Here is a 9,105-nt window from a genome sequence, read left to right as displayed (position 1 = left end):
GTACTGGTGGAGCCACCAGATACTTGCTGGCCTCTCTGCCACTGCCCTGCAAGCAGATGCTTACTCAATCTGCATATTGCATTAGTCTTGGGACTGAGTTTGTGATCACTCAGACACACTTATTAATGTTATGTTTAAATATTTGGGGCTATTTAGGGCGTCTTTCTGGACAAGAAGTGCTACTCAACTCAAAATTATAATGTTCTGGCCTTAAAGGAATATTTATTAATTACAGGTTTATTAAGGTTCAAGGGAGAACCTTGAGAAAGAAGAGAGTCATCAAGATGTCATTTTTAAATAATAAATCCATCTAAGAAGATGGAAAGATTCATCACACTGAGGTAGCAGAGGCGATCATACAGACTGAAGCCACAGAGCAGAAGGAACAGAAATTGATTATGTATCTAATTTAATGAAGTGTCCATGAATCTAACTCCTGCAGAGATTTATAAATGCTAGTGCATAACCTGGGAAAATATGAGTCATTGCTTTAAATGTAGTCAGCCTGGTATTCACTCACTGAAGGAGGGAAATTAAAAGTTGATGAAGAGACACACGTGCTCTCGGCGCCTGCGCCGTAGCAGCCTGGAGTAAGTGCCCTTAGGCCGCCTCTCGCACCTTGACTCCTGCTGTCCGTGCAAGCCCGTTTGTGGTCTGTGTCCCGTGCACACCCGCCTGGCAAGCGACGGCGCCATGAGTCTGACTTCCAGCGTAAAAGTTGAATGGATCGCAGCAGTTACCTTTGCTGCGGGCACAGCTGTAATTGGTTATCTAGCTTACAAAAGATTTTATGGTAAAGATCATTGCAACAAATCAATGGTCAACCCTCACATCCAGAAAGACAACCCCAACGTAGTACACGCTTTTGACATGGAGGATTTGGGAGATAAAGCTGTGTACTGCCATCGTTGGAGGTCCAAAAAGTTCCCATTCTGTGATGGATCTCACACAAAACACAGTGAAGAGACTGGAGACAACGTGGGACCTCTGATCATTAGAGAAAAAAGACACTTAAATGGACAGTTCTGATGCTGCAAACCAACTTGTCGTGATGTTACCTGATTGTTTAATTAGAATGACTACCACTTCTGTCTAATTCACCTCCCTTGAATTCTTGATGTGGTGTGTTGCAAACTGCAGCTTTCATATTCATGGCATCTGCCTTACTTGTCGAACCATCGTGGTGCACATTTGTTTAAACAAAAAGAAAGGAAAAAGTAAAAACCAAAAAAAAAAAAGTTTATGAAGAAATAATGGAAATGACGCTATGCTCTTTATGGTCGCTGACTTACTCTGCTGTCAGACTCTGTGCCATTTCTAAATTGCCAAAATAGAGAGTTTGGAAACATGTGACTATTCTCCCTGACAAATTTCATTTTCTATGTAAGACTTCAATTCCTTTAAGTCAATAGTCAATGAATCTACTCCTTTCTTACCTTCTATGATACAAATTATAGCATCAGACACAGAGGAGTTGCTCAATAAATATGAACTTGTAGAAAGAATCAACAACCTTTTCCCATCCCTCCATTTTTTCTCTATTTAATTTTACATTTGAATATCAACTCTGCTAGTACTGGTAAAACAAAAATTAAAAGTCCTCTTAGGATTCTGTTTAAAATTTTTCACTAATGTCCCATATTCAGTTCTTCCGATTACACCAAGATTATATCTGAAGATTCCTGCATCAAAGGCATGGAACAGAACTGACTCTTTTTATTATTGAAGGTCTATTTGGAGAAAGGAAAGAGAGAAAATGGTCTGTTCAGGGCTGATGTTCTGCTGCGCAGTTAGTGGACGTTTCTGAGTCCCATGCTTTGGGCCGAGGGATGAAGGGAGAGCTCTGTAATGACCTTCCCGGTGGGCCCCGTCTCCAAGTTAGATATAACTCTGGTGCGGCCTCAGAAACATCTTCCTGATGTCTTATAGGTCTCAGTCCACGTCAGATGGAGGCCTTAAGAGGGTGCCCTCTCAGGGGCTGGGCGGGTCCGGAGGAAGCAGCTAGCCACCTCCACCCTCCAGCTCCTCCAGAAAGAACTCCTCGCATTAGCTCTGGGGCGTGCTCACACGACATTTTATGGTGACCAGTTCCTAGACTTATCTCAAACAGGTGGACATTAACAAGACTCGATAAGGGCATGAGGAAAGAAAAAGTGACAAGTGACAAGAAATTAGGGGAATTCGGAAGTTTCCCACTCATTTCAGAACTATTAAGGGGCAGGAGGCAGTGGGATTTACTGGGAAAGGGTGCAAGGTCTGGAGTAAGGCCACTTAGGTTTGAGTTCTGTTTGTGCCACTTATTAGCCTCAGCATCTTTGGGCAAGTTAGTTAAGCCTCATCTCCCCTAGAAGAGCCCTTACTTCAAAAAGTAGGCGTTGTGACCTTTAAGTGAGATAATATATGCAAAGTCCAGCATGTAGTAAGTGCTTGTATTAGTGTTCTCATTGTTTTGTTTTTTATGAAGACCAGCCTAACCAATGACTGCTCAGTAAATTCTCACCCACCCAGACATAATTCTTGCAATTTCTAATAAACATATCTTTTAATTACCGAAAAAGTTGAAGTTTTCTGATCTCCCACATAGCCCAAAATATGATTTTCGTTGTGTTCATGGAAAATATACCTGGCACAAGATGCATCTACAATCTCGTGGGTGCTTCTCATTGTTACATAAAACCTGAACAAAGGAGAAGTGTGAACAATGCTACAGATCCTGTGCCTGTTCTTCCCCCTCAGAGACTTTCAGAGTCTTCAAAACAGTATTTGGTAAGCCAGAGCACAGCCTGCAGTTTCTCATTTTCCTGGAGGAATGACAAAGTTGTATGCGTTTAATTGTTCCTTAAGACATTACCTTTTCTGGTGGGAGGGTGAAAACAAGGATAGTGTGTGAGCCGTGCTGCCCCCTCATTCAGCAGCACACCACTGAGAGAAAGCAAGTGGCCTGGAATGCTTCACAGGCTCTGCACCACTGATGCTCCTGAAGGACAGGGTATGTCTAGAGGCCTATCTGATAACAAGATCTGAGAGAACGTCACTTTCCTCTGGTTGTATTTAAAGTTACAAAGCGTGGAAAGAATATTGGCTTTCCAAAATGCAGCAGAGAACATTCTGTTTCTTACTTGTCCTAAAGTTTGATTTGGTTGTGTTGCAAAAAGAAAAAAGAAAGAAGCAAATCTATTTGGGGGATGGAATGTTTGCTTTCCATGTTTTTAAACTCACTGAGAGTTCTGTAGTTATCCTTACACAGTCTCGTGCTCTGTGTGTCTCCTGCTGTCTTCTGACTGTCATCTCGCCAATTCTCCCAGCCTTCAGAGAATAAATTTTCAAAACGTTGTTTATTTTTTCACCTCCCTGTTTTTTCTCATGCTGCTCACCCTATCTGTAATTCCCTCTCCATTTTTCTCCATCTATCCATTCTTCAAAGATCTAAGTCCTTCCCAAATATACCCTAAACATCTTAAGCCCGACTGAGCTCCTCCTCTGTAAACTGACATCTCTCATTTCACACCTACTGTGTACTACCTTAGGGGCAGGTCTGAGATTGTTTTACAATGCTATTGAATTTTCCATACAGTGCGACTTTGTTTTCCAATCCAGATGGTGCCACCCTGCCTTAGACAAGCAAATTTCTAAGCATTTCTTGCCTTTGAAACAGATGATTATTAGTTGATTTAGTCTGAGACTAGTTTTAATAAACTGCATTTTTACTGTCTACTTGGCAATGGGTCAAGAACGATTGGAAACACACTCTGATTTGTTGCTTGATTAGCTTCCACAGTGTTCACGTAAAAGTTGATGTCCCCTGGAACCATGGCATCTATGGGGAGGCTGCCAAATCACTTTTTGCTTCATCTTTGGTCCTGCATTGACTTATAGGCTCAAAGCACAGATTTGTATCTTCTTCCAATAAAGATGTTATATTTACCCTAAAATTTATAAAGGGATATTAGCAAATCAGAAGGAATCATGAATGTCGAGTTAATTACCTATTGGGCTTTTATAGTAAAAATAAAATTGAGACTGTAAGCTTTCAACTAATGTAACTAGTCATTGGTCTGAAAAAGAGTGGTCTGTGTTAGTGTGTCTCAAAATAGTTCTTGCTAACAGTATTTTCTTTGGATATATAGGTAAGTCATATATAGGAACTGGCAGTGCCCCAGAGGAGACTCCTTCTCACCTCAACACCAGGAGTGAACACTGTATAGTCCAAGCAACCCCTCTCTCCATGTTCACCTCCCTCCCCAAAGAAAACCCTCACAGCCTAACCATCCCTAACCTCCTGGAGCCAGTAGGTCTAATCTCATGCCCTTAATTCCTGTTTATGTCAGTATTCAGGATACGATGGACTCCCAGACCATCTCTTCTCTCCTAGGGATTCTCCTGCCAATGCAGTTTGATGGACAGTGAGGCCACAGTTCAGTTACTCTCCCTGCCCCTTCTCTCCTTTATTCTTCTCCATAGCATTTATCACTAGATGAAATACTATATTGTTACTAATTATCTGTCTCCCTTGACTTAAATATTAGCTTTATGAGGGCAGGTGTTTGTGTGTATGTTTCCATATCTCCAGTGTTTAGAATGTGCCAGCACATAGTAGGCATTGAATAGATATTTGTTGAATGAATGGATGCATGCGTGCATGAAAATTTCCCTGAAGAATTCGTCTACCACTGAGGTCAGGGCTCTGCAGGAGCCAGCCTCGCTGGGTGATTCCTGAAGCCCTTCTCCTCAGCTTCAGCTGCTTGTTTGCAGCTGCTACCACTTGGCTATTTCTTAAAATGTCTGTGAATGTTTCAAAAGCCAGCCCAATATTTAAACTCTTTAGCCAAGTCTCACTTCAAGGGCTCCATGGTAAGAAATAATCCAAGAGAAGGACAAACCTTAATGCCAATCGATGCTGACTGCATTCTTTTTGAAAATAACAAGCCATTCATTCATTCATCTGTTTATCCATCCATTCCACTATTCAACAAATTTTCATCCATCACATGTTATGGGCTGGAAAATGTGTTAGGTTCTGGGACAACAATGGTGTGCAAGGCCAGGACAGTCCTCATCCTCATGGAGAGTTTACAGTCTAGTGGAAATTATCTAAATTTCCAGCACTAATACAATGACTCTGTAGATTGGAGAAGATTACTTGTAGCATATTTTGTATTCTTGTGACAAAAGAATTATGTATTGTCATATTACTTACTATCCCTGTCCCTCTCTCTAGCTCTCCTACCTCATCTCTAACCCAGCACATTTTCTCATTGTATTTCTATGCCTGAAATGCCTTATATCCCCCCTTACCCACTGAGTAATGTTCTTTTTCTCCTTTTCCACGATAAACTACTATCTGTATATCTCTATCATAAATTTACCACATTGTTTAGTAATTATTTGCTTGTTAGTCTTCTCCCATTCAGTACAATCTACTTAAAGAAAAATATATGTCTTATTAATTATTGAATCTCTAACACTGAAGACACCCTCTTGACACATGGGACAATGTACGTATGTTAACCAATGCAAGACTAAGTGAATAAATGATGAATAATAGCTCCTTTCTCAAAAATGAGCTGTCTATAGGTGTGAGGTTTTATTTCTGGGCTCTCAATTCTGTTCCATTGATCTGTGTGTCTGTTTTTCTGCCACTACCATGCTGTTTTGATTATTACAAGTTTATAGTATACTTTGAAATCAGGAAGTGTGATGTCTTCAGCTTTGTTCTTTTTTTTCCGCATTGCTTTGGTTATTCAGGGTCTTTTATTGTCCCATATAAATTTTAGGATACGTTGTTCTATTTCTGTGAAAAGTGTTTTTGGGAGTTTGGTAGGGATTGCATTGAATCTGTAGATTGCTTTAGGTAGTATGTATATCTTAACTATGTTAATTCTTCCAGTCCATGAGCATGGGATATTTTTCAATTTCTTTGTGTCTTCTTTGATTTCTTTCAACAATGTTTTATAGTTTTCAGTGTCCAGACTTTCGCCTCCTTGGTTAAGTTTATTCCTAGGTATTTTATTCTTTTTGTTGCAATTGTAAATGGGATTGTATTCTTGATTTCTCTGTCTGCTATTTCATTGTTAGTGTATAGAAACACAAATGACTTTTGTGTGTTGATTTTGTACCCTGCAACTTTACTGTGTTTATGATTTATAATAGTTTTTTTGTGGATTGTTTAGGGTTTTCTATATATAAAATCATTTCATCTTCAAATAGTGACAGTTTTACATCTACCTTTCCAATTTGGATCCGTTTTATTTCATTTTCTTGCCTAATTGCTCTGGCTAGGACTTTCAATACTATGTTGAACAAGAGTGGTGAAAGTGGGCATCTTTGTGTTGTTCCTTTTCTTAGAGGGATAGCTTTCAGTTTTTCACTGTTGATTATCTGGAGAAAGGAAAGTATCTTCAATAAATGATGTTGGGAAAACTGAAGAACCACATGCAAAAGAATGAAAGTAGACCACTATCTTACACCATATACAAAAGTTAACTTTAAATGGACTAAAGACTTGAATGTAAGACCTGAAACCATAAAACACCCAGAATAAAATATAAGCAGTACACTCTATATCATAGGTTTTAACAGTATCTTTTTTAATATATCTCCTTGTCCAAGTGAAACAGACAAACAAAATAAACAAATGGGGTTACGTCACACTACAAAGCTTCTGCATGGCAAAATAAACCATCAATAAAATGAAAAGACAGCCTACCAATTGGAAGAAAATATTTGCAAATCGTATATCCAATAAGGGGTTAATATTCAAAAATATATAAAGAACTCACACAACTCAACAACAACAAAACAAAAAACTCAATTAACAAGTGGGCAGAGGATCTGAAGAGACATTTTTCCAAAGAAGGTATACAGATGGCCAAAAACAAAATGAAAAGATGTTCAACATTAATTTTTAGGGAAATGCAAATCAAAACTGCAATGAGATATCATCTCACACCCGTCAGAATGGCCATTACTAAAAAGACAGGAAGCAAGTGTTGGAGGGGATGTGGAGAAAAGGGAACCCTCATACACTGCTAATGGGAATGCAAACCAGTGCAACCACTATGGAAAACAGTGTGGATATTTCTCAAAAAATTAAAAACAAAACTACCATATGATCCATCTATTCCACTTCTGGGTATTTATCCAAAAAAACACAAAATCACTCATTCAAAAAGATATATGTGCCACTATGTTTATTGCAGCATTATTCACAATAATCAAGACTTGGAGACAACCTAAGTGCCCACTGATGGATGAATGGATAAAGAAGATGTTTGTATTTCCAATTGTTGCATAAGCATTATTCTTTTCTTTTTGTTTAAATCAGGATACAAATAAGTTATATACATTGAAATTCATTAATATAATCCTTAATTTCCCTCTATATTATAGGTCTCTTCTTCTGTAACTTTTTCCCTTGCAATCTATTGTTAAAGACACCTCATCCTTTGTTCTGTAGAATTTTGCAAAGTCTAGATTTTGCTGACTGCATTCCTATGGTTTCATAAGGCATGCCCTTCTGTCCTCTGTATTTCTTACAAATTGGTGGTTGGATCTAAGGAAGTAACAGGATTTAGGTTCAACATTAGTAGCAAAACTTTTTCATCATTGGTGGTTTGATCTTCCATAATGAAACCAATAATGTCTTATTGTCTCCCTTTTCGTGATGTCAGCAACTCTTGATGCTCAGTTTCTACATCAATTCATTTATTAGTGGTTGTAAAAAAGTGACATTCTAAAACTAGCTTTTTCCATTTATTACCTGAAATATTTCTATAAAGAGAAATTTTCCTCCATTTGCTCTTTGTTTACCAAGTGGTCCAACGAGTAGAGGGAAGTCAGGATAAATGCTAAATTCATTTCCTTTACTTACCAGTTTTTAAACAATAAGTTAGTTCACTAACATCCATCAACAATAAACTTTTCTTTCCCTTGTTTTGGTATCATAATGAACTAATAAGTTTAAACATATTTTCAATGTATTTTCAATACATTGCGATTATTATTATTATTCAAAGTGTCCCAACTTGGGCCAGTGTGGAACTCTTCAAACTGCCTTTGAGCCTTTTCCACAGGGCCCCAGTAGACTGTAATGGATTCCTTGTTGTTTGGTAGAAGCAAGTGCTACTAGCATATTTTATGTCTCAGTGCTGGAATTAGCTCTTATTCCAAAGAATCCTTGTTCCTTTTAGTGGGATTGATGTTCGGAAAACCTCCTCTACACACTAGGGGTGCTCATTGCTACTAGCTCATTACAATTTCCAGGCCTCTTCAGTAGACAGAAGAAGGGAATTGAATGTTTGTTTTTTAAAGATAAAACACTAAAGAATAAATATTGATAACTTCAATTAAAATGTACATTATAGAGTTTTTACTTAATTTCTTCTATTTTACATCTGTTTCTCCTTTCTCCCATGAGAGTCTTGACAACCACTCTGGGATGATAGAATTTGAATATCACAAACTCATTTACTTTATCTCATACTACATACACTGCTTTCTCAGAATAACAATGCCAGTGCTACCAGCAATAACATAATTGAAACAAGTAATTTTTTTATACTTCTCTTTTGTCTTCAGGGTATGTCCCTCTAGAGATAACTTACCAAATTACTCTGTTGTAAAGTCATTTGGAAAAGATGTTTTCTGGGTGATTATGTTACTAACCAGAGAAATATTTGGGTTGATTTGTTTCATTTTATATTTTTGGGAATGTGTTTTCAAATTTAATTTTGTTTTATATGTATCCATAAATGTTTTTAGAGTCAATAATAAAAAAATAATAAATAATCAATGAAGCATAGCTACTACCCATGTCCCTTCTAATTTATTCCCTGAATTCTTCTATAGATAACTGTTAAAACATGTGTTATGGCTTATCCTTTAACTTTTTTAATATAGCATATATCTCTATATATACATATATGCATTTTTGTCCTTTCTTAAACAGATATTGTATAGGTAGTCTCTCCTCTTTCTCTCGGTTTTCTGTTTGTTTGCTTTCTCTAGTCGTTCTTCCTTTTTCTAAAGAAGGATTATATTTTTGTTTCAATGGCTACCTTTAGGGTAATACCCTTATAACACTCTTAACTACCCCTTTTCAGTTAT

General features: G+C 37.7%; 1 pseudogene; it reads left to right on the top strand.

The window, feature by feature from the left end:
• Positions 1 to 598: 598 nt before the first annotated feature.
• Positions 599 to 1,222, top strand: LOC103557102 (CDGSH iron-sulfur domain-containing protein 1 pseudogene; annotated as a pseudogene).
• The last annotated feature ends 7,883 nt before the right edge of the window (positions 1,223 to 9,105 follow it).

Source organism: Equus przewalskii, chromosome 9 (assembly GCF_037783145.1).
Source record: "Equus przewalskii isolate Varuska chromosome 9, EquPr2, whole genome shotgun sequence".
In the NCBI taxonomy this organism is placed as follows: domain Eukaryota; kingdom Metazoa; phylum Chordata; class Mammalia; order Perissodactyla; family Equidae; genus Equus; species Equus przewalskii.
This window is presented reverse-complemented; position numbering and strand designations above follow the sequence as displayed.